Source organism: Strigops habroptila, chromosome 4, assembly GCF_004027225.2.
Source record: "Strigops habroptila isolate Jane chromosome 4, bStrHab1.2.pri, whole genome shotgun sequence".
NCBI classification, from domain to species: Eukaryota; Metazoa; Chordata; class Aves; order Psittaciformes; family Psittacidae; genus Strigops; species Strigops habroptila.
The window spans coordinates 57,565,510-57,591,489 of record NC_046358.1 but is presented as its reverse complement, the minus strand read 5'-3'; the positions used below and the strand labels follow the sequence as shown (position 1 = coordinate 57,591,489).

General features: G+C 40.6%; 1 protein-coding gene across 10 annotated transcripts in view; it reads right to left on the bottom strand.

Annotated features, from left to right (window-relative positions):
* The window catches only part of MICAL2 (microtubule associated monooxygenase, calponin and LIM domain containing 2), a 132,228-nt gene that overhangs the window by 67,786 nt on the left and 38,462 nt on the right, over positions 1 to 25,980 (bottom strand). For 8 of the 10 annotated variants that reach the window (XM_030485217.1, XM_030485216.1, XM_030485224.1 and 5 more), the window contains 5 exons: positions 24,812 to 24,883; positions 24,204 to 24,400; positions 22,019 to 22,068; positions 18,813 to 18,878; positions 14,721 to 14,901 (listed from right to left, as the gene is read on the bottom strand). The gene's annotated coding sequence lies outside the window, so the exon portion shown is untranslated. Of the gene's footprint in view, positions 1 to 12,108; positions 12,156 to 14,720; positions 14,902 to 18,812; positions 18,879 to 22,018; positions 22,069 to 24,203; positions 24,401 to 24,811; positions 24,884 to 25,980 lie in introns of those variants that run through there. The other 2 variants (XM_030485218.1, XM_030485223.1) reach the window with 2 other exon arrangements.

The following is a 25,980-nucleotide window of genomic DNA, read 5'->3' as shown; positions in this document are numbered from 1 at the left end:
ACCAGAAGTTCTGGACAGTTGGCACACCACTTCCAAGTGGATACAACATTCATAATATGAGCTCACCCCACCAGAGGGGAAAAAAAAAAAAAAATAAAGAAAGAGTGAGTCAACATACAAGCTAAACCTCAGATGAAATAATCTGGAGAGTAAGAAGTATGGAACAAGTTTAAATGATATTTAATTGGCTCTGGAAGCAAGGTTTTCAGGGAACAGTGCTTCCTTTTGCATCAAGTCACACTACAGCCAGATACTACTTAACAGGAAACTCTCAAACTAGTAGCCTAAATTAAAAAAAGGAAAAAGAAAAAAAACCAAAAAGAAGCAAGAGCAGCATGAAAATAAAAAAGCTTGTAAACCATTCAAGATATTTCCCTAATGCATTTCTAAATTGGAAATCCTTATGAGAAGGAGCCAGGAAGTGACTGCAGTAGTCACAGAATCAGTCCACTTCTTCAAGGTACAACATGAGCATTTTTACCCCTGCCCTCGTTCTTGGCAAGCACAGACAACTATGAAATGCACTAAATACCAATACTCCAGAACCTCCCCTGTGTAGGGTAGATTACCACAGCAAAAACTTTCAACATCAGTGTCTCTTTGGTGGTGCTTCTGGTGCCTGGTACAGCTAGGTAGGATGAGAGGGCTGTCAGACCTCATGTGTCAAAGCTAGACTGAGCACAACTTCTTCACTGATGCTATCGACTTCAGGGAATTCCTTTCAAACAAGGTCTATCAGACATACCACTGCCTGCATCTAAGAAAAACAGGCTCCTTTCTAGCCACATTAATCTGCTACCTTAAACTGCCATATTTAAAACCACACACACGCACACACAAACAAGCACGTATTACAGTGACTTGGCTTGTGAGCACATATGCCCAGGGCTCCTGCTGCCACTATGATGTGGGGGCTTTCCTGAACAACTCTTTTGTTGTATTTCACGTGGTGGTTTAGCTGTGCTCCACAATTCAAAGTCCTCCTCAGTCCACCATGTAGTGCTGGTGTTCTTAGACCTCTGCCCACTGCTGCCCACCAGTCCTGCCAGTGAAGGCGACCAGCACGCTGCCTCTAGGAGAGCAGCACAGTAAGAAAAATTCAAAAGCCTTAGTAACGAAGTGCTTGCTTACCAGATGCCCTAATGCAGCAAGTCAATGACATCCAGGACAGTTTATTCCTAGCTTTCTATGATTGACATGATAGGATTCTTCAATTATTAGCTTTTTTTTTTCCACTGCAACAAAAGATGCCATATGTTTGCATAAAAGAAGGAGACTAACAAAAAATGTAAAGAGATGAAAGTTACAGATGTTGTGTTACATGAGTGGCCACCACAATCTCTCCTGTCGTGGCCCATAAGATGCGCACGTGAGACGCCACTTTGAATATATAAACTGGCTCTGAGGAAGATAACTAGAAAAAAGCGCTGAAGGCAGCACTTCACTGGATTCCTAATATCCACCATATCAGCTAATTATGAATCAACTTTTGCAGAGCCTATTTCCCCAAGGCATCTTGGCAGGCAGTGTATGAATGCGTGAACACTTCACTTGGGTATTTTCAGTTCAGACTATATTCTAAATGTGCCAGTGCAACATCAGGCAGAAAGCACCCTTCATCTCTAAAAACAGAAGCTGACAGCTTTGTACATGCCCCTTAAAGCCCATCTTCTTGCAGTTAGGGCAGCTGCACTTATGTGGTTACTCCTTTTACCTCATCTTTATTGGCAGGGCTGCTCGGGAGTAACCATGTCTCATAGTGCTCTGGCACAGGTCTGTTAGTCATCAGCGGGTTAAAAGGTCAGACTAGTAAACCTGCTTAAGGCATACACCTGACAGGCAGGGGCAAGGACCTCAACCAAAGACATTCAGCACAGCCACTGCTAATGGGGCTCCACGTCCCTGGATCTACAAAATGCCCGAGCAGGCAGAGGAAGTGCACAGCACTCACAGGCGCTACCTCAGAGTCGAGTTTATCCAGGCTCTGACCGACTGCTGTGACCTTATAGGCACAGATACTTCATGTGTTACGTAGTACAATAAATCCAACATGCTCATATTTCCCAGATAGAAAACCCAGTTGCCAACACAATTACCACAGTAGTTCTCAAATGGATTTCTCTACATTCTTGCCTACCTCCCTACAAGGTTGAACATCAGCACATCTAACAGCTTTAAAGCTGAAAGTTTACTGCCAGAATTTTAATCAAAAGTGATAGGAACATCATCTAGAATATAGGCTTAGAGGAGAGAAAAATCAGGTAAAGGCAAAAAAACTGAATGAGCAACTAAAATACAATTTTGGTAGAAGAAAAAAGAACCTTTGGCCTGAGCCTCACTGCCTCTTTCCTACGAAGTTCAAGAGAGTTTTTTGACACTGACCAAAACTTTCAAGTCACAGTTTCTTGAGTGGAATTTTTAAACATGCTATACAAGCAAAAAGTTCAGCTGTTTCCACCTCCTAATAGCATTGGCAAGGTTATCATTACACTGTGTCACTGCTGTAAAACAAATCCAGTCATCTACAATTGCACCACAGAGAAGATGGCTCTGCTGAAAACAGGGGAGGGACTGCATCTGCTGGGGTGTGCCAAGTGAAACTCATCAGCATCACAGCACAATATATGACTAAGCATGTGTTCGGGTATGTCAATACTCTACCACCCATTTGGAAAGGTAATTCCTTCTTATGTCCCCTTTCCCACCAATCTGTAAACATGAGAAAAGACAGAACGTTGCCAATGAAGTTTAAGAAGTCTTAACAAGAAAAAATGATACAGCACCAGATATGAAACAACCAGCTGCACTGTTAATATTTTTAAGATTCAAATGTATCAAGAAATATTAGAAATTCGGATTCCATCTCTAAAAACAGAAAGGTGACTGCAGATACACTTGACAGAGACTACTCATGTTAATACAGGTAAGGTGAATAAATAAGTAAATGTTCCCTTTCTTGCTTAATTCTAATTACGAGAGGCAAGACTTACATTATCAATACTAGTTTCTAATGGCTAGGGCGGGAACAATCAATTAGTTTTCAGTTTAAATTACCCAGACCTGGTAGAAAAGAGAAAAGCTCTCTCTCTTCTGGAGATTTTCCCCCAGGAAAGCAGAATAATTAAATAATCACTTAAAAATTAAAAAAACCCAACATTAAATGGAATCATCAGCCAAAGATAAAAAACACTGCTTGGCTTCACTTGCTCCTCCAGAATTAAAAACTACATTCTTTTCCACCCTGTACGCAGCATAATTTCTAATCAAAATATTAGACAGCAGAAAAAAAACCATGAGGAAAGTAGAAAATTTGGATTCAAAACACGAGCTGCTTCTCAGTATGACAAAGGTGTATTTTTCTCATTAGAGAAACAGTCATTAAAAATAAATGTAACGAAGGCTTCCTTGAACTCATCTGAAGCACACTGATCACAACCTTACAGTCTGTTGATACCTAGTAGGAAAGTCAAAGTAATGAAGCAAATTTGCTTTCTACTTGGTAGAAGTACTGGTAATTCTCTCTCACACACACATTGTCAATAAACTCTGCACATGGGTTGGCATATTGGCTGCACGACAAGGAAAGCCTTGCCATTCTTTGCTTGCCTGTATGCTACTTCAGTGGAGCGAATAAAACTGAAAAACAGTGGTTCACTTTCCCTTTGCGTACTAGAATTATTAAAGTCCTATGATATATCTGTGTCAATATTTACTTCTAAATTAAGTCTCGTATGTAAATATAGGCCTGCTATACTGCATATGCCATTCATTTATCTATCTTAGAAAGCAGTGAACTAACAGAAACATTGAAATAATTATACAGCTATTTTCCAGAAGCCAGCATTTGTAGTTACATTGGCTTGAGATTTCAAATGAGCCGGATCACCTTATGAACATTTATCATATGAAGTTCTGGGTTAGTTATGTCCTATTGAATTTTTTTTTTTTACTAGTCAAAGAACCCACAGAGCTTTACCTCAAAGAGTGAAAGAGTTTCATATTGGCATTGCTTCGTATAACTACCTGCTTTACCTGACCATCTGAAGGATGCATACGCATACTCCATTAGAAAAAGCTGAGTCAAGAAAGTCTGTCAAACACAGTGTTAATTCATTTGTGTATTTTATTAAATGTCAGGTTGAACCTTGGACTTACCTTTGTAAGAGGAAAGCATTGTGAACAACACACAAAAATGTCTCGCCTTGCTCTATAATTCCTTCTGTTCTCTATTAATGCATGAAAAGCATAAATGGGAAATATTTTGACTCCATAACTGAGCTTGAAAATGCTTCCACACACAAGTTAATAATAACATCAAACCATTCATTAAGTCAGGTAGCAGCTGAAGAAGTAGCTATACACAGGTTCAGTGGTATATATTTAAATGCATGTATAAAGAAGTCCTTAAGATATTATAACACTTCTGCATTTGTCATAAAATAGCATTAGAAATATTGCTGAAGCCCTCTACATGCATGCATTCAGAAACCAATCACAGCTTCTTCCTCAGTAAAAAAGAAAATAGAAAATAATCCTGCCCTTTGCATTTTTGCATAGGCAAGTGTAAGATAAAGACCTTGTGGATCTCCTTTCCCGCATAAATACACAGAGGGAAACTTCCTATTGCGGAGTTTCATTCCCAGATCAGAAGGAAACCCAGGCAGAAACCCTCTCCTCTGAGCAAGGGGCCAGCATCCACCTCTGCCACCCACACCCAGGCCTCTGCCAAGCTCCAGGAGCATGACACAGCTCCTCCTTCCCGTGCCAGCACCTCCCAAAGCCATCTCCCTCGCAGGGCTGCCCTCAGCTCCAGGATACCTCAACCCTGTGATGAAGCACAAAACATGCTGCACTGCTCAAGGCTGGCATCCCACTGAGCCCACCTCCAGGGGAGAAGCAGTGCTCCCAAAGGAATAAAACCATTCCCCTCTGCATGCTATTCTACAGTTACCTTGAAAACTGATACATGAATTAATCATTAAAATTACTCCACAGAGGATACTAAAAGCAATTTTTTTCCCCCACAACATGCACAAAGCAGGTTGGCCTAGTGCATATTAACCTGTTTTCTTGTCTGCTTATCTAAGTGTCAGAGTTACAGATAAGATGCTGCTGACCTGTAGTGCTGGTTGTGTCTTACTGTACCGTACAGAGTAGCTCTGCTGTATGTGCTGGGGAGTATTATGTTACTCATCACCCCTCTGATGCAGTTTCAGCTCAAGATACCTGCTCCCAAATACATACCACGTACCCAGGACAAGATTCTGCACTTCGTTAAATATTTGGCACGTTGTCTCAAATTACCTTTGACACACAGGGTTATTTATACATCATGGCACGTTGCATGCCTCTGTGACAAGATAGCACCACACAATACTGTACATCAGGAATGCAGAAAACAGATTTAAACCAATCCCTGTTTCACGACACTTTTACAAGGAAGCAGGTCACAAACTGAGTAATATCCATTTTATGCTCTGAAAAACTTATGCTAGTCATTTCCAGGAAATAAAGTCAACCACCATAATCCTTTTCCCTCTCACATGTACACCTCTCCAATATTCTTTCAACCACACCAACATTTTGAACACAAATAATGTCCAGAGGAGCGTCAGCTGTTACTTTTAAAAATCCGTAGATAGAAATGGGAGTAACCTGCATTCTGCATCTTATGAAGCAAAACTCTGAAATATGAACAATGGCTCCAGACTTCAATATTATTCTGTCCTTACAGCTGTGTAACTACTTCAACAACTTTCTGAACCAACAGAAACAGTTGGCTACATAGGTGGCAACATAGGAATTCATAGCTCTCAGTGAAAGGGGAAAACCAAAAACTAAGCAGAAGGCTAGGAGTTTGGATCTGGAAGAGGAATTGCTCACATATATTATCCAGGCATAAATACCACACTCCATCAGCAGTTCCTTCAGTCCAGCTAGGACAGAAATAAGACTTGAGGAAACAAATTCTATTCTCAGGATGCTCACTCCTTTACAACTCCTAACAGGAGAAAAGCCAAGGTAATTCAAGTGTACAACTATAGACTGTGCCAGATCCACAGCTGGGGTGAAATGATGATGACAAGAAGATTTTTTAAATAAATAAATAAGTAAATAAATAAATAAGTATCAGTACCGACTACAGACTTACTTTGATGGTGTCAAACCCAAGTACTTCTTGCAACACAAGCCCTGAATCTTCTCCTAATCAGCTCAGATTGCTACTTAAAATTATTCCCCAGCTCAGCACAAGGTGACACAGCATAAAGAAAATCCATAGTAAACAGCTTGGTAACAAGCTGTACAAAAGGAAGCTGATCTCATGAGTAAGGAGAAACAAAAAACTACCCAGCATCTTGTAAAGTTCATTAAGAACCAGAGGGTTTAATGAGAGGGGTTTTTTTCATCATGAGTGCAACACCTTCTCCCTTCCTTTTAACAACTGCCTTCAGAGACTGCATTTGTTGCTCTAAATCCTTCTGTGCTGCACAAGTTGAGAGGGCAAGGGTATTGCACATCACTAACACCACTAACAGATGGGACTTACCTCAGCCAGTAACACAGATTATAGTCATTCCGATACACTCTTATCCGATTACATGCAAAAAAGAACTCTGCTATCCGCCAAAGCGAAGTCTTCTCAAAGAGAGAGGAAAACGTGCCTTCTGCTCCTGCTCTGCTTTCTGCTTTGCTTTATTCAAAACTGTTAATAGCTTTTTGCTGGACTCCATCGCATCTGATTTGCACATGACACACTAGGGAAAAAACATCCTCAAAGATTTAAAAACCTTCCAATTGGCTATTGGAGTTGCCTATTTAGGTAAGAAAATGGCAAAATAAGTTATCTGAACCAAGTAGTCTTTAAAAAGCAACACTGTATTAAAAAACCCCTACCATAAAACATGCAAAAGAGTTAAGATAAGCAATTGAATTACCACACGACTATTTAAGGTTGATTATAAAACATCCCTGCATATCCCAAACAAAAATTTTGGAAATTCTATTCTGATGCTTGGTTATGGTAGTTACGCAGAAGAATGAACTGTAACACCCTCTTGAGCATTACTGCAGTCTACACAGGCAATAAGCTGTGAGCTTAAAAGGTCTGAGAAGGATTTATCATGTACTAACAGAACCAGAGAACCTGCTTTTTAGGAAGCCAAAACTCCACAACACACAATACCAGGCAGACACATTTTAAAAAGCAAATTGGTAATCTCCACTTTGAATGCAGAAGTGGAGAAACTGCTGGCACTGTTTGTCCAGACCAACGCAGACAAGGTGCCAGTGACAAGAACTAAACCACATATTCCCGTCACACGATTCAATAAACCACCTGCCTGAAGGAGTCAGGCCTCAAATAGGAAGCTTTTGGAGACCAGTTAACAAAAAGTAGCAAAGTGTCCAGGAACAGAAGTGCAGTTGATCTCTGTATCCACGGGTTGTCTTCACAACTATTCCCTCCTCAACAGGTCTTACCTTACCATCACAGCTCTAGGAGGGAAAAAGCAAGAAGAAATGAACCCAAGTTTCCTCCTGGTTGCATCAGTGTTAGTGGGACATCAAAATAAAAACAATCAGAACTTGGACTACATATAAGCTAGGGCAGTCATGTCTATTATAATTTGTGTTGTGGTAGGGTCTACCTTTCCCAACACAGAATGGGGCTTCTCTTGCCCCCCTTCCCACACAGCAAATCATAGAATCATAGAATGGTTAGGGTTAGAAAGGACCTTAAGATCATCTAGTTCCAAGCCCCCTGCCATGGGCAGGGGTGCCTCACACTGGACCATGTCACCAAAGGCTCTGTCCAACCTGGCCTTGAACACCAGCAGGGATGGAGCATTTACCACTGCCTTGGGCAACCTGTTCCAGTGCCTCGCCACCCTCACAGTAAAGAACTTCTTCCTTACATCTAACCTGAACTTCCCCTTTTTAAATTTAAACCCATTATCCCTTGTCCTACCACTACAGTCCCTGATGAAGAGTCCCTCCCCAGCATCCTTGTAGGCCCCCTTCAGATACTGGAAGGCTGCTATGAGGTCTCCACACAGCCTTCTCTTCTCCAGGCTGAACAGCCCCATCCTTCTCAGCCTGTCTTCATATGGGAGGTGCTCCAGCCCTCTTATCATCCTCGTGGACTTGCTCCAACAGCTCCATGTCCTTCTTATTTTGGGGACACCAGAACTGCACACAGTACTTCAAGTAGGGTCTCAGGAGAGCAATTGTCCATAACAATTTGAAGGAGACAATAAAACAAAACAAAAAACCCCAGACATAACCCCTTACTGGATGGGGCATTATGAGCTCAGAGCAGGAAGAGAGCGTGATAGCACATGCAGCTCAGATTTAAGCCCAAGTCTGAATTTTTTTCCTTTCATGGAACTAGGAGTCTAAATATGACTAAAGATCACTTTGGGGAAGTTTTTACTTGCTTGTAAATGTAACTATGCATAGATGAAAGAGTTATTCTTAGTCATCTTCTCTGTGTCAAAAATAAACCCAGCAATTTCTAGAATGTGTCACAATACAATATGAACTATGTATCTACACAGTCACTGAATCAGTGAACATTTAAAAGCCTTAACTTAGAACGTCTATATTTTCTGGAAACAGTCTAACATACCATGCTGGAATACCAATACCACTTCTGAAGAAATTGATTTGCAATATAAGCACCTCTAAAACTGGTCCTAGTTATGAGCAAAGCAAACAGTGTGCCATCCCTTAGCAGGGAGGCTGACAGGCACAGAGCAGAGGCTGCCTTTTTCAAATTAATGCCTTCTCACACAGAAGAGCTTGAGAAGAAAATGTGCATCAAAGAAACAACTTGCTCACCTGCAAACTGCGCACGCTAAATGTGTATTATGCAGGTACACGTGTATTATACAGACACATGCGTGCAGTGTACAGACATACAAAGCAACCCCTCGGCCTCCTTGTAGCTCCAAATACACCAGCGAGCAAGCTGAGAAAACAGGACTGCACGGTGAGGCAGAACTCAATTTCAGTCATCTGAAATTGTCTTCGTTTTAAGGGAATCAAAACACACCATGCCCCTAAGAAGCAAAGCCTCTTCCACCAGAAAACAGTTCTTCTGCTGACACCAGGAAAATCAGAAGACTCCTGAGGAACAGATACATGTTACCAGGGACTCACAACAAACGTTACAGCCACGTGGAAGAGTCCCAGTGGGAAATACATGGCATTTGAAAGTTTTCCCTTGAGTTTTCAAGATACTAATTATAAAATACCAGAGCAGTGAGGCAGCTGGAGCAGATACAAGGTACGTGCTAAAGGAGGTGAAAGGCTTAAAGCATACTCACAGAGAAACCGGATAGCAATCACCTCTCTTGTTTTATGGGTTCTTACACTTAAAGAACATCTCCAGCCAAAAAACAGGCAGTCTTATCTCCACAAAGAATGAGACGTGGACACCAGACAAGAAAACTCTGCTTCAGAATACCTTAGAAAAAACCAAAGTCTTTACAGATCACACTTACTTCTAGATTCTAGACAAAACTGAATGAAATCTGAACTCCTCACAAACAGCAGCACAACCACCACCCTGATATCAGGGATATTGTACCGTAGTACATCTTTAGAGCAGCATTAAGGCAACTAAAAAAATAAAAAACAATAAAATCAGAGTTTTGAACAGAGATGACTTCTCATTTCTGTATACTTTTTCATACATTTCTGTATACTGGTTTGCTAAGAATTCACCTAGTTTTACAGACAGGGCAGGAAAAGTCACATCACTTGCTGCAGACCACAGGCAAGAGGAATGTGCATGCAGCATCCTTCAGTTTCCCATCAGAACTTCATTTCTCCACCACACATTATAAGCTGCATCTCCAATATATTTTTCTAGTACTGTGAAAATAACAGCACTAACCAATGTCAAGCAGCATTTTAAAACCTTTCTTTGTCAGGTATCAACTTGACAGGCCTATTTAACATGGGGGATAACAAACATTGTGCAGTAATCTTGAAAAGGAAAACTGAATAAAATGCACGGGTTGAATGTGCTGGTACCTGGCTTCCTACCCCATCAGAAAGCAGCCTCCTAGCACACAGCCTTGTGGTGTGGAGAAACCAAGGCATAGGGAAAGGACGGAGAATTTCCCAACCCAAAGCTTTAGCTGGACAAGGACCATTACACCCGTGCTTTAAGTAGGTGTGTCCACTCACAGCAGCTGATCTATGGAATACTGATGTCTCCTGGCATACATCACTGGTGACCCCAACGCCCCAGCCCTGCACTACTGCCACTGCAGGCTCTGCTATCTGCCCCAGGGCAGGGGGGAGGCAGCACTGATAACGAGGAGGTGGGGCAAGATTCAAGTCAGGGGAGTAAACTGGCTAATTACTGCTTTGGGCAGCAAGTAAAATGGTTACAAAGATAAATACAGCACTTGTACTTTAAAGACAGCTTGTATATTCTAGCAAGGAATTGTAAAATTGTACAATTTTTTTCAGTTTGTAAAGAAGTGAAACATGTCAAAAACTGAAACCGAACATAAGATTCAGTCTGAGTAAGAATAAGATCAAGGATCTGTTGACTGTTAAGTGAGTCGACGTAATTTTAATTCTTAAAACGTTTACTGAGTTCATAATACACAGAGAAAAGCTGTGTAATGTCTCCAGAGTCAGGAGCAAAAGTTTGCTGATGCTTCAGTACAGTATTTTAGAAGCGCATTTTTCAGATGCATCCTCCAGAAAGGATAAAACCCACAGTACTTAATGACACCCCCAGATACTTCAAACTAAGCTTACACTTATTTGGAGTGCTTGTATAAATGATAACAGACATGAATTCCAGTTTGGTCGTTGGATAATCTGTTTCCCACCCATGTAATATAATTAGCAACCAATTCAGAGTGGCGAAATGACGTAAGCAAGATGCCCTCTTTTCTCCCAGATCATCAAGGCACGTCATGAACATCAATTAGATGTGAATATCCCTGGGAGGCAAGCGTGACAAGCCTTATTAAGCCATTCTGAAGATCAGGACACTGAGTCACAGAGAGATTAAGAACTTCCTCAAAATCAACAGTGCAGTCAGAGAGGGGGCAGCTGCACCCCAGCTAGGCCTGGCAGCACCAGACTGTGCTACTCCACCTTGCTACAAGGTTTAGTCTCTAAGGCAAAAAAAAAAGTAGTAGTCCAGGCTCATGTGAAGCTCCCTGGCCATGCCAACATGCCTCAGCTTTGACCCGCGGGGACCATCTTTAGATACAAGAATGCAGCTTGGTTTCCACGCTCAGATCGCATTTTGGCTGAAAGTACCAGCAATGTTGCCAACTGTAAACGGTTTTGAAAGTCAACAAGAGACCTCCAGATCTTTCCTGATAAGCTTGAGAGAGAACTGAAAACTTTTTGATACCGGTTCAACACTATAAGCCTAGGGGCAAATAAATCTACAATCATTAGTTTAGAGCCAACCCACGGCTGACTATCAGAATTCAAGTCACATGCTGAATTTACACATTAAAAATGTAGTGAACATGACAAGACAATTACTATCATAGGTTAATATATATAGGTTAACAAAGCACAAAGCAAAACCCAGCAGATGCCATATTCCATTAGCCCAAAAGGTGAGCAGGGAAAGATGTGATGCTGATTATCACACTTACTAAGACGCGTCCAAACTAATAGCCCACTTCAGTGCTGTAACCCATTTGGAAAGCATTTTGCCGTCTTAATCGCAGGGTACTCACGAAGCCAGCGATTACTGTCACCTTTTCTGCGGCGCGCTCCGGCACACGAGATCGAGCCCGCGGAGGGACCCAGCGCTGCCACCGACGCGCGGGGCAGGTTCTGCCCTCCGCTGCCGACGGACCTCGGCCGGCAGAAACCCACACCCGCGAAGCGAAGCCCGGCCACCGGGCGCACCGGGCTGCCGCACGGCCACCGGGCACCACCCGCCCGCGGAGCTTTGCGAAAGGACGGCGCGGCCCGGAGCGCCGCCACCCGCGAAGGGAGAGCCCGGCTCCGGGTGCCCTGACCCGCGGAGAGTCCCCGCGGGGAGCGCCGCTCCTGCCGCACCTGCTCTACCCGCGGCAGCGCGCCCGACGCCCGACCCCCGCCCCGCGGACCTACCGGCGGCGGCGGCGCCGCTCCACATGCTGCCCGCGGCTCGGCGCGGCTCGGCACGGCTCCGGGCGGGGCGGGGCCGGCGGGCCGGGGCGGGCAGAGGCGGGCCGGCCGCCCCAGCCCCGAGAGAGCCGCCGGCAAGGTGCATGGCTCCACCGCCCCGACTGCGGCGTGGTTGGGCTTTTCGGGACCGGCCGTACGCGGTGCCGCGGGGGTCCCTCACCCCGCTCCGCCCGCAGCCCCGGCCAGAGACTCACCTGCGGGACCGGCGCTGAGCAGCGTCCCCGAGGGGGGCACCAGAGAAGATGCCACCTGCAAAAGGGGAAGCGAGGCTTGTGTGTCTGTGTGTGCCAGCACGTCCGGCAGAGTATGAAATGAGGAACTCGGAAACAACTTGTTTCGCCTGTTTAGGTTCTATATTTGGGGAAGCCTAAAGGTTGTCATATGTTCAGGAGATTTAAGAGGATTTAGGTCCACAAGCAAATAGGAAGACTACTGGAAAAGTTCAAGATTGATAGCCAGTGAACTAGCAGCACTTCCACTACAACTCCTTGACTCTGACCAACAATAACATCTTGCTCAGGGTAGAAGTGAAGCTTTATGAAAAAGCACAAGGAAAAACAGTTAGGATTCACTTGAACTTCTGCAACAGGGAGGGTAATTTGCTCCACAGGTAAAGCTCATCTCTACTAACTTAAAGGTTTGATAAAAACCTCAGCAGGCCTACTTCATAGGGAACTGAAGTGGCCTTAAGGAAGGCTGTGGCAGAACAAAGAAGCCACAACATGAACTATCTGCCCTTTTTCTCACTTGCCAGCTATGAGCCAAATTTAAAGCTGCTTTGAATATCATGGAGAGAAAACAAGTGTGAATGTGGCCCTATTTATCCATGCTGAGTGTAAGACACAGCTGAGTGTAAGACACTCCCAAATGAGCCAAGCATTTAACACTCTCTAAAATGTTGACTTCAAGGTAAGCATTTTGTTGTGGAAAATACTTCTCAGATGGGTTAAAATTTGTCTTCTTGCATCATGCTTGGTCAAACCCAAGTTTTACTCAATTGCAAACTTTTGAATTGCAGTATGTTTATCTGTTATTTAACTTTGGAAGATTAAATGTACTTTTTCCACAAAGTGATAAAAGTTAGACTATAGAAATAATGGTGCATACCATTTCCCTGTTATCTAAAAGACTATCTTCTTCAGCAGCCTTGAGGAAGGCAAGAGCAAGGAATGAGAAAATGTTCCTGGCAAGCTTCCAGCAAAAGTGATCTGTAGTTAGCAAAGGGGCATGTGTATAAGAAAGAAATTATATCTATATGATTTGTACAAAGTCTTCCTAGTTTCAGCCTGGCATTGAGAGCCACATGAACACAAGATTCCTCCACAGAGAACCCAGAAAATCGAAAGTCAAAAAGAATTTAACCCCTCTGGGAAATATTCCAGAACTTCGTTCTCTAGAAAAAAGGTTCCTTCTGAGTCAGGAAAGATGCTCACAGCACTGGCCTCCCATGTATCTCTTCACCTGTATCAACACTCCTCTTCCCTCCAATCCTCTCCAAAAAAGTTAGTAAGTCCATAAAAAGATAACCTTCTCCTGCCAAAGTCCTTCCAAAAACATTATGCGCTCCCTAAGGGGACACGTCAAGGGTTGCACGAAGGGACACTGCTATGCTAACAACTATAATTAGTATATTTACTGACCATCCACAAATATTTGAGCTTTGAAAATGGCCAGAAGATGAAAGTTCATACTCACTCATCTTAACTATTATCATAACCATCTTTTAAAATTATGTTTCATTAGATGTTACTTAACCAGAATTAAGACATTCTTTATTCCCCGTCACACCTACCTCTCTCCAAAGGAAAACATATCTAAGATACAGCCTAATCACTCTGGGCTAAGATGAACACACTTCAGGAAAGATTAAATGAATAAACACTAATCAAGAATCACAAGTTTGGCATTATATGTGGCTCTCTTGGTTACCCCAGCCCACCCTCCCTTACGTGCAGCATGGTACAAAGGGAAAGATCGAGCTCCCTGGGTGCTGTGCAGCCTCCCCTTCCAGCAAGCCCAAGTTCCTAACCCATTATTTTTAACAGTGCAGCTGCTTTGTACATTTTTTTGTGTACAGTCCTAGGCTGTTCTCCCCCGTTGAAAGGATAGGAAAAAGGAGTAAGAATAGCCCTTATGAAAAATAAGCCAGCCTTATCAGCTAGTATAAAGCCATGCCTGCTAACTCCAGTGCAGGACGTTCATCCTCTCACTGTGGTTGATTATATAAAGCACTCCCTTTCCTGACATGTGCAAGCCTATCTATTCAAATTCTTGTAAACGTAACACTATCTACATATCCAACACAATAAAAGCCCTTCTTGTGGTATTTAAACAACTTGTCTGATCTTTTCTGATTAACTGTGGATTTCTGCAAAGTTAGCTGAACTTTTTTTTCTATACAAGAGATAGTCTGGTTATGTCGCAGCCTGGGTCTCAGGAGACCACACTGAACTCCCCCCTCCTCCACCAATCATCTCCTTTATGACTTTGAGCATTCACACATACACGGTGTGTATCAGTTCATGATCTGATAAAAGGTAATAAAACTTCCTTACCTTTTGGTGGCTTATGAAGGTGAAATCTTGACATTCTCCTGCATCACATGAAAGGCCATAATGGTTAGCATAGGTATTTTCCTGCTTTTGGTTTGAAGTTTGTCATCATATTTATCTCCGGTGAGAATCATTAGTTAAATACAGATTTTCATGTTCTCTTCCTTCAGTAACGCTTTTTGTTCTAAATGAACATATAAAGCCATTAGAGTGGTTCTTTTAAAGGAATTTTGCTTTATAGATTGAGGAAAAGAACATAGATCTAAGGAAAGGAAGCTGAATTCTTCATGTGGGAGCATGTAATTTTCCTGGAGCCTGGAATGGCTGGATTTTCTTACCACATGTGCAGGAAATAGCCCTTCCTACCCGATCCTTAATGTATCAGATAATACCCTTAGCATGTAATGGAAATGTTCTCGTGTAAGACACCTTCTAAGCAACATTTCTGTTCAAGTTTCTAAATACATTAACTGATTTATATGTATCTATTGAGCAACACTTCAAAACGCTTTGGTTCCTTGGTAAATAATGAATATTTCAACTGTTCCACAGGATCCTTGATTCTTAATTAAAAAAACCAAACAGAAGTACCAACAAAACACACCTTCCTAATTTTCTAGCCCTCTTCCCACAGATGACTACAAGATCATTTGTTAGGGAAGTGTGGGGATGAGTCCTCCATCACCCTGCCTTCCTCATACTAGCAATATCTCATACACCCAGTGCTTCTGCTACAGTAACAGTAGTGGGGCACTCCCATGTTGGCACAGAAGTGCCAGGATTTTTATTTGCCCTGAGTAAGGGGGCAAGCTCTAACAAACTGTCCCACAGCACACCTAGCCAGTAACACATCCCCAGGTTGGGAGCATTAGTCCTCCTTTCTTCAACTCAAATATTCTGTTGTTTGGGTTTGGGGCATGTGTGCGGGTGGGCCTTTTAAGAGTTTTTGGTTTGGTTTTCCATATTTGAATATTTTCTCTGTTATTTTGACAAAAAAGAGGTAGAGCTCATCTGATACAGGTTACTGACACAAATCTAGGAAACTTCCCTCTCTGGATCATGTGTCTTTGCTGGCTAAATCTCCCTGAGCCTAAAAAGGATTTTACTGATGTGAAATTTCTAATGCTACACCAAATATGAGCACAGGATGATCTCTTGCTCCCAGTATCTGATTCATTTCCTAAAGCATTTTGGTAAGTACAATCTCATGTAGAGGGTACCTAGCTAGCCAGCACCAGCCTCTTCAAAATCTTCAGTTCATGAATCAAAAAATTCCTTCTTTGAAGGCAAAAGAAAGGAGCTTCACACTCTCTGGGATAACATTTTAGTAAGGCATGAAATTATAATCCTGTATTTATTTGTACAACAGAGTCACATCTCAGTGTCATTTCACTTGATAATGTCAGCTTTGGTGATATTGTAACTACAAATCATGGAAACATTTTTTGAGTTCTAAAAAGCAACAACCAAACAAGCAGAACCATAAGAAGTTCCAAACTTCTCTTGGGGCGTGTATCATTTTGTAAGGCATATTTACATTTTGAGAAGACTTGACAGATAATCAAATAATGGACATGATGAAGGGTAGAATAAATCATTATTATAGAGTTGCATTTTCTTCTTCTTTTTCTGTCCTTGCTGTAGCCAGTCTTTTTGTCAGCCGTTCAAAGATGTAGTCTTCCATAGGGATATATTTGGGTTTTTTCCCCTAAGGAATATCACTAGAAGTCTTCATTTTATTAATGCCAAGTCCTCAGCCCCTCAGGCTTTCTTCCACAGATATTTTATATTTTCACTTCTGACGTGGTTTTGTGTGCTCAGATAGTTTTGATTCTGCTTTGATTTGCAAAGTCACTGCTCTAAGAAATACATGAGAGAATGTAGAATGCATAGAGCTGTTTCTCCTGTTGAAACAAATGTCAGCATCTCATTGACTTCAGAGAGAAAAGGATCAAGTAATTAAATATTGTTTTGCCTGGATTCCAATAGGCTTTGTATCAGGCCTCATTTTCCTAGCCAGTACTTGCAGCTTTGCTGCTTTGGATTCTGCTGACAAACGACTCTCTGTAAATCTAACCAACCAAGCTCACAAAGCTGATAAGATTTCCTTCCTGTGCCACCTTGCTAACACCTTCCCTGAAAACGTACTGTGTGTTTGGTCATACTTGATTTCAGATCAAGACATTGCAGGGCAAAGTGAAACTTGAATAGCTAAAGCGATAAAGAAATTAAAGTTAATGCACAGTCTTTTGAGCCAAATGATTCCAGGCTGCATACAGCTGGTAAATAGATTCTGCTTTGTTAGGGTGCTAAAACATCTGCATGAGCTGGTAACTGTCAGCTGCTTAAAGGACATCACATTGCAAAATAGCTGGCTAGGTTGCTTCAGATTGTACCAGGAGAAAAATATAGTGATCTGTGATAGAGATGTTATGGAAATTGGGGGAAGAGGGAGAAACAAAACAAACCCCAAACCGAACAATAAAAATACACAGAAAACTTGTGTATTTAGCACACACTTGCATGAAAATAGTTTGTAGAATGTGTCTATCAGTGAATGGGGACAGACATTTTTATTAAGTAAATACATGCTTTATACAAATGAACCATTCTGTATGTGTTGTCGGCAAGAACCTGAGATATTATTTTTTGTCTGTGGGAAACCTTGTGTCAGAGACAAAGATCACTTCCCAGATGCTTTGATGTTAGCATATTAAATCTTAGCAGAGACTTTATTTAATTAAATGTTATTTATATTTTGTGGGTGTTGCTGAACAAAGTCTTCCCTGAGTGTCATTAATGGAAGAATGACAGAAGCAGTGAGAACCATCATGGTAACTGAGTGCAGAGATAGCCTCTGGTGGTATTTTAGGGAAATCATTGTTTCTCAGCCAGCTGAACACTCAGATGTACTTCCCTAGCACAAGGATGAAACCACACCACTTCTAATCACGATGCTTCTAGTTTCACAGATTCTTATTCTTCATTTTTAAGTTAAACACTTATAGTAAGTCTGCAGTATTGTAATTGTTTCTTTAGTGAATATGACTCCATATGCATGAGCTAACTCATGTTAGAAGTTTGATACTAAATCTCTCTTTTTTTATTTTATTCACAGGGAAGGAGGTACTTTCTTTGGCAATTCCAGTGTTTATTTTGGGAGATTCTAGTGACTGATCATTTACTGTGCTGCATTATGCTGTATTAGAGAAGAGATGACCTTGCTTCTCATGGTTTGCCAGGAAGGAATGGCTAGGAAGAAGATGTAGCCTTTTAAAAAAATTATCTAAAACAAATGTTTCTAACTTGCTCTATGGAGATAATAGAAAACAATCAGCAACTGCTGGGTATCGGTTTTGTCTGTTATGCATTATTGTCTGTCTTGACAGCGTAAAATAAATAAATTATATGTATTCAACCCCCTTTGTTTAAAAAATAAGGTTACTAAGAAACAAGAGTTATGCATGTTTAATGCCACTTACAATCAACATTTATACAAAAACATGAAAAGTAGCCATGATGAACTTGGGCACTCTTACAGTGCAACTAAAACGCAAACTCGGGGTATGGGCAAAGAAGAAGAAATGTGAATTTTATTGTCCTGTCATAATCAGGACTCTGGCCCAATGTATAATCACAACTTATAAAGTTCCTTTCCATGTTCTGGATTCTGTAGGAAGTGTCAACTAACACCACTGACATTCTTACTCTCATATTTACTCTTTCTTCAAGATAATGTTGACATGGATTTCCAAAGGATACTGTCAATAAGAGTGGAATAACTAAGGACTTATAGATTCCACAGAAATTGTGCACATTATGGTTATATATTCATATATATAAGTTCATATATATATATATATAAGTTCAGCAAGAAAAGGTCAATGCGTATAAAAATTTGGTTTACCTGTAGATTTGCATTTCCATCTGATTAATGTGTGTTAAAAATATTTGCATATGTAAACTTTGTTCAAAAATACTCACTTGTTGTCATGGTTCAGGAGGTAAGCGGTTACACTTGATGAAATGTGCATAGTGACATTTCTTCACTACTACGCTTACTAGTAAGAAAGAAAATTTCATCCAGACTCCTACCTTTCACTGGAGTCAATCCTATGCTCATTTAAACCAATTACCAGCTTTTCTTCTGACCTCACTCAGCTGCAAAAACAAACAAAAAAGACCAAGACATCTGTTACAAGCAAGTATTTCTCAGTCCTCACTGGAGGCCAAATAGCAGCACAGCAACACAACTGCTAAAGCTATTCATGGTATTGATAGGCTACCCCCAGTACAGGCACAAAAAAGAATTTTTCCTAAACTGGTGTTATAAAGTTGTGAGTCTCTAATCACTACCTTAATCTGAGGAAAGTTATCCTCAAAGGCTTGGACTTCTTTCTGGGTAAAAACTACAAGTGTTCTCAAACTCCTACTCAGGAATATGTTCTTGAAAGTTTAATTGTTTTTTAACTACCTACTGCAACTTCAGGTTTTTTATTTCATATCCAGCTACAGCAGCACTGAAGATTTTTCTTTCTTATCTAATCACAGGAAAAAAGCAGTTTACTCCTGTTTCCACCCTTTCATCCCTGGTTTCTTAAATGGGGCCTAAAGCCATTCAGCTCTTTCACCTTATGTGATAATTAAGTTGTTGAAGCTTAGTCAATTTCAGTCTTCCCAGTTAAACTGGCCCCCTTCCAGCATTGTCAGTTTTCCATAAACCTATAGGGAAGAGCTCACCCTTACATAATGCCTCCGCCCCCAGAGGAGCTCAGCACTGCCATGCAGATGCAGGCCGTGTGCAGACATCACTACCGAAACGCATCTGCCAAATTCAGAGGGGTTCAGGAGGACACAATCCTCTTCAACACTACTTATGAGAGGGAAGGCAAGTGCCATAGCCCACCTGGCAGAGCAAAAGTTTCACAGCAAGCATTTGCCATGTTGAGACCACATGGGGAATAAGGTCATGGTCATTCTCCTCCTTGCCATAAGCTTTGGAGATGTCAAAGATGTTGCAGGTAATTGAGCCCCTACTGCTGCCTCCCTCTGAGGTGGCAGGCTCTGCAGCACCACCATTTCCTACCACCACTCTGCTATTGGCATAGCACTTGACAGAGAGGTGCCACCTCATGAATCGCCATTGGCTCTGAGGGTAACACTAAGGCTTGTTGAACAGCCTCTTTTCTGTTGGGTTTTCTTAGCTCATGCAATCCCAGTGGATTGCAGCACAAGCAGTACTGTTCTTGACAACCTGTAAAATATTATTATGAACACCATAATTTAGTATTTAAACATGTTAGCAATTTCAAAAAACAACAAAAAAAACCAAAAAAAAAAAACCAAAAAAAAAAAAAACAAAAAAAAAACAAAAAAACAAAAAAACCCCAACTTAGAGACCTTTTCAGAGTTGCACCTTCTGCCAATAGCTTTCCAGTCTCCATGCCAGCATTAAAAATAAAATCCTGTGCATCTGCTAATTTGTCAACAGGGCAGTTGGCATCCCTTCACCCTTCCTGCTCATGTATACCCTGAGTTTGAAATATCAGATTTCAGCTGGTGAAGGAGGAGCCTGAACACACAGAGAGCAAAACCACTTTGAACTCTCTGGGATGGTATTAGCAGCAGTTGGGGAGAAAACAAAGCCTGGGCACAAGTGCGTTTTCGCCACAGCTGAAATGAAGACATCTAACAACTGCCACATTCCCAGGGAAAATCCTGTTGAGCAGAAATTTAGTCCATCAGCTTGTTGTACGATTGCTCCGTGGTGTTCACAGAACTGGCATTTCTTTCAAGCGCCCTTCAGAGGTTATTTAAAATACATAGATGAGATTGACCTGTGGAACTCAGCACAACTCAAAAGTCGTCGTTTGCCATTCAATCTTTCTGATTTGAAAGCACTTCTTTCTTCATGTGAAATGTTTCTTTTAGCTATATTGCACCCTTGCAATTTCTCAATGAGCAGCAATTATGCTGCTCTTTCAAGATATGCATCTGTCATCACAATGTATAAGCTAAAGACTACAAGGTATTTTCAGTATTAAAAAAAAAAAAGTCAGTTTGAAACAACTTCGCAGGATTCAAATGGTTTATTTACAGTAGTGCAGTACTTCCTGGTGAGCTAGAGATCACTCCCTGGCCTTTCGCTTTCACCCACACAGACAAATATCTGTTGTCAGGCAGTAAAAAAAAGTTTAAATATACATGGATAATTCATATTACATTACAATAAAGCACAGTCCCTATCTAACAGGCTGTTTCAGAGAACAGTTTATGGTTTACTGTGAAGCTTTACAAATGAAGCTTCCTTATAAAAAAAGGAGTTCTACATTCAAGCAGACTTCCAGCTCTGATTGAATTACATGGCTGGTTTCCTTCATGAGCCCTGCCACTTCTCCTATCATTTACTCCAGGCAGTGATCGAGTAGGATTTTTTTTAATGTACAGTAGTAGAATTTTTAGGCACACGTACATTTCACTGTGCACTCATGGAGAGAGTACTTATATGTACTTTTTTTATTTCACAGTATACCCAGATTTTGGAAACTTGCCCACTCTTGCCTTCTGTTTTGCTTAAAACATTAGTCTACAAAGCATCAATAAGCATCTTAAACTAAACTAATGTCTGCATGTCATTATTTATAAATGTGTAGGCGCTTGCCTGAAGGCAAAAGAACCCATAATACTGCTATCATTTACTGTTTACATTTAGCTTTTTCTTTTTAGTGAGGGTTTTCCTACAATATTTTTTTTCATTTCAGGTTTTAGTTTAGCCTGCCCTTGGTACTATATGTAGTACTATTATCACCCTAGCAGCTCTGTACGCCAGCCAAAGAAGGTCAGCTGAGAACACGGGGTTGGAGCATCTCCCAGGGCCTGGCTGCGCTGTATTACTAGCACTTCTTTGAGCAATATGCAAAGCTTAATGAAGCCAGTAGAAAGACTCCCACTGGCTTTGGTTAGCTTTGAATCCAGCTATTAATTAGGTAAGTTTGATTTTAATTCTATTACTTGTCCACGATATTTTTTTTTTCCTGTGTTAACAACATAGCTCCTCTTTAAACCATGACAGAACTGCTCTTTTCAGTCAAATGATCAGTTTGCTAGTAAGTAACACTATAATATGACCAGATATAGATCCCAAGATGGCTGCTAAACAGAGAGGGGCAAAAAAAGACACCCTTTCTAGTTGTGTGGACACAGTTATTGACTTCAAGGGAACCGTGCAGTAACTTGTTATGCTTCATACTCAGCATGTCATAAAATACCATTCTGAAATGGAGGAGTAGCTGTTATCCTACCTTTCCAGAAGAACAAAGTGAAGACGAATCAATCACAGTTCTATGAAAACCTAGGGAAATGATAGAAAAACTTGTCCAAGGTGACTCACTAATTTAACAATAATTTAACAATAGCAGAAGCAGTATTAACACAGGAATTCCTAGTTTCTGTGTTCCATTCCTTGCTCCTTCTGCAGGTGTGACATTATGATAACAATGTATGACATTATTCACATTATGTGGAGAAAGCACATAGGCAGTGCACAGTAAACTAGGATTTTGTCAGTTTAACAAGGACAAGTTTAAAGAAATATGTTCTTGGAATCAAAAGCATAGGCTGTGTAAAAGAAGGATAGCTATCGAGGCACTTTGTTTTGATAGTGATTACTGTCCCTACACATTCATCAGAGTAAGAGAAAGATGTAAAGAAATACTACTAATTAAAGCTTTGTTTTTGTAAATAAATTTTTCCATTAAAAAATACTTGTCTTGTTCAACAGAAATCTATGCAGTCATGTATCAATAGAATTTACTTTCTGAGCAACACTTTTCCCTCAGAACATTTTCTATTTATAAACCCCCTTAAGCCTTTTGCAGTATGTTTCCTGTTCAGACATAGCACTTAATCACTAGAAAATGACTCAGCCTATCAGTCCAGGCACTTCCCAAACACAGGATTAAAAACTAGTGAGAAAATTACGAGCATGCTCAAAACCTGACAACTCAAAACACTGTTGAAACTGATTCTATTTTTCTAGATCAGGAGTATGTTCACCTTGTCATTGGAAGCACTTAGGCACTTGTTCAGCAAGAGTATTTTGCTCATTCATTCACCCTGAAATGCTTTCTATTTCTGTAATTACTCTACCACGATATTATATTTTAATAGCAAAGAAACAGGTTTACAACTGAGATTTGTAACATGGATAACTCTCCTGCTGCTCTTTTTTGGTATGGGGTGGGCATTGTTACGAAGAAATGCTCGATCTTTTTAGCTTGCGTAAGAAACTATCTTAGAAACACAAAGATGTAACTGGCTAAAATCATAATTTTCAATTTATTTACTAACTCACTGCTATTTTTTTCAGCTTTAGAGTATCAGAGATCTTGTTACATTTTCTATGCACAAAAATGAATGCTATTTAAATATTCATTTATAAACATCCTCCAGCATATTCATCTGCAAAAAAAAAAGAATTAGAGATGGAACTGGAAGACAGAGAACAAGCAATCTCAATTCTCCTTTCAAGAGCAGAAGAATTATCAAAAACTAAGGATGGAGTTTCACCTTAGAACGTGTGCATAACTAACATCTGCATGATTCATCATGGAAGCAAACGCAGAATTTCTTCCACACTCCACAGTAAAAGAAGAGCAATAGAAGTATTTCCTTTCATCCAGATGTAAAAAGACCAAAATTTTTGGCATTTCAACCCTTTAGCTTAAAGGCAGCCCTACCTGTGTGCATTGTCCTAATCTGTATGCACCAACAAAACCTCAAAATATTCCTGGCCCTTTGGAATCTCCTGAGAGACACAATCTACAAATAAACCTCAGATCTGTAATACCTTAGAAACAGTACCATAGAAATAATAGAATTTGCATTACAAAGGACAGGTTTTTATTTTGAGGACTCTTGAACCTCATCCTGTTTCGCAGCTGTGGATGTTGTGGCTTAAGGAAATAACAGTTCATGTATAGTCACAGCTTTCAACCTTACAATCTATCCAACAAGCACGTGCCACCATTATTTTCAATGGCAGGTAAGGAGAAGGAAGCTATGGAGATTACACCCAAGGAACATGATTTACTCAAAATCTATCTTCTACGTAATAGCTTCTTTTCTGTTATTGTTTCAGGTACTTCAGAAATCTGAGGCAAGAAGGAGTAATCACAGTTTATGAGACCTTGGTCTGTTAAGCACAGAATAATACCCATCATCCACAGCACGAAAATTATCCTTGTTTAATTTTCTTTTTCCGCAATAATTACCAGTTCTTCTCTAATCCCAGTGGTTTCTTTCAAGCAGACTTTTAACACAGGTTGGAAGCAATAGAGGAACATATTAAATATCTACACACAAGAGAGGGCTTTTGAAATTAAACATATTTCATATTAACTATGCTAACTTCATACTAAGAGTCTTCACATGCCATTTATGGGTGTATGCATAGCATGGTAATATATGCCCCCATCCTGAACTGACCTGATTCCATGCCAAAAGTGGTCGTAAAAATAAGAATGCAGTATCGTCTGACAGACAATGTCATTCTGATAAATGCCCGAGGTCACATTCCAGTGCTATCGTTGCTGGCCTTTCATCTGCAGAAGCTGTTCTCTCACTTTCACAGCCAGCAGTACAGCAAAGTGACTCAAAAGCACCTGAAAAACATGCAAGGACACCTACCATAGAAACATTAGAGAAAAATCAAAATACTAGAATGTTTTCAGCTACAAATGCAGCTTCAGCTATGTTAACTTCTATATCTACTTCAAGTTTTGCTCAAAGTATCTACCTTCCTACATCACTACAGGCTTTCTGTGGGTTCAGTATGGAAAACTGGTGGAAGGTGTGAACATGGAACTAGCGCTTACAAAAGCTTTGTATAGCTAGTATGTGCAAAATGCCATGATTTCTCCCATCTCTGAATGTTATTTCAGGTTCCAAATTTCTCTGCCTCTGATATCAAGTGATATTATTATAGTAATAATGCAGCTGCTTGTTAATACTGCAAAATCTAGACATGCTTTGCTAAGTCTTTGCTGTTAATCAGGAATAAAAAAAAAAAAGTTACTTAGGTAAGATATGCCTACCTTAAGTCTTTTTTTTCTGAGCCAGAGTTCTTTCAACTGGTCGTATGTGGGACAAGGTAACCTCGACTTCTCCTGAAAAATAACATTTTTATAGCTCTACATTATGCATATATTTATGGGGAGAGGAAAGAGAAATGGGTCTGCAACATCACTGCAAGTTTTCCTCCTGACTCAGAGAAAGTACATGTGACCTTCACCCTGTAGTTGCAAGAAGTTTTGATTTAAAATTTTGTTTTGAAATAGATTTGGACAACTGCCTAATTCTGAATGCCTGTGTCCTGTGTTCTGCAAGAGAGGGGAAAGAGGGAAAGAAGGAGGAAAGAAGAAGAAAAGAGGGAGGAAACTGGATTAAAAAGAAAACTTCCCAAATAAACATAGGTGAAATAATTAAACAGATACCTTGGCAAACTCCATCTCCTTTAAAGGTATTAGGAAGTAAGGATTTGAAAATACACACAAGTCAGCCAAAGCTTAATTAAACAGTTCAACAAGGTACCTGTTATTTAACAAAATGTCATTATGCAAATGCATTTTTTAGATTAGATGGAGCAAAATGAGATTTATACAGTACAGAACAAAAAGTAAACTAATACTAGGCACAGGTATTATTTCCAAGATCCCTGTTTGTATCGTGCTCTTATACAATTTCTTCACCCTCTTCTGTGGGGGCGTAACTTGCTTAGTTTCTCCTTTCCACCTCCCTTCTCTGCTATGGTAAATTCAGAAGTGGATGCAAATTGCAGACCAGCTAGAGTTCAGCTTGGTCACATCCCATGCATAGATAATTCAGTGTACCTTTCCAGGGAGGTCAAAAAAGCAAACTTCATCAAGACAAGGCAAATAAAGAAACACAACAAGTTTATTGATGTAAATCCTGTCAGATAGAACAATAAAACCAAACACTGTATCAGGATGTATGTATCAGTTGGCCTTTGGTTAAGAAATGCTCAAGAAGCAAGAATCCACCAATTGTATCAGAAATAGCTCCAAAAGAAGCACCAATACCACAGACTCAGAGGCTCTCACTTAGGTAGTAAATTAGGAAACTTGTCACCATAGGTTGCTGATTTACTCAGGAGGGAAAGAAGACTTTCCAAAGTGACAAGTCAGATTAAAGCTTCTTCCCTAACCTGGCCCTAAAAAAGTCTCACGAGACCCAGAGGGCAGTC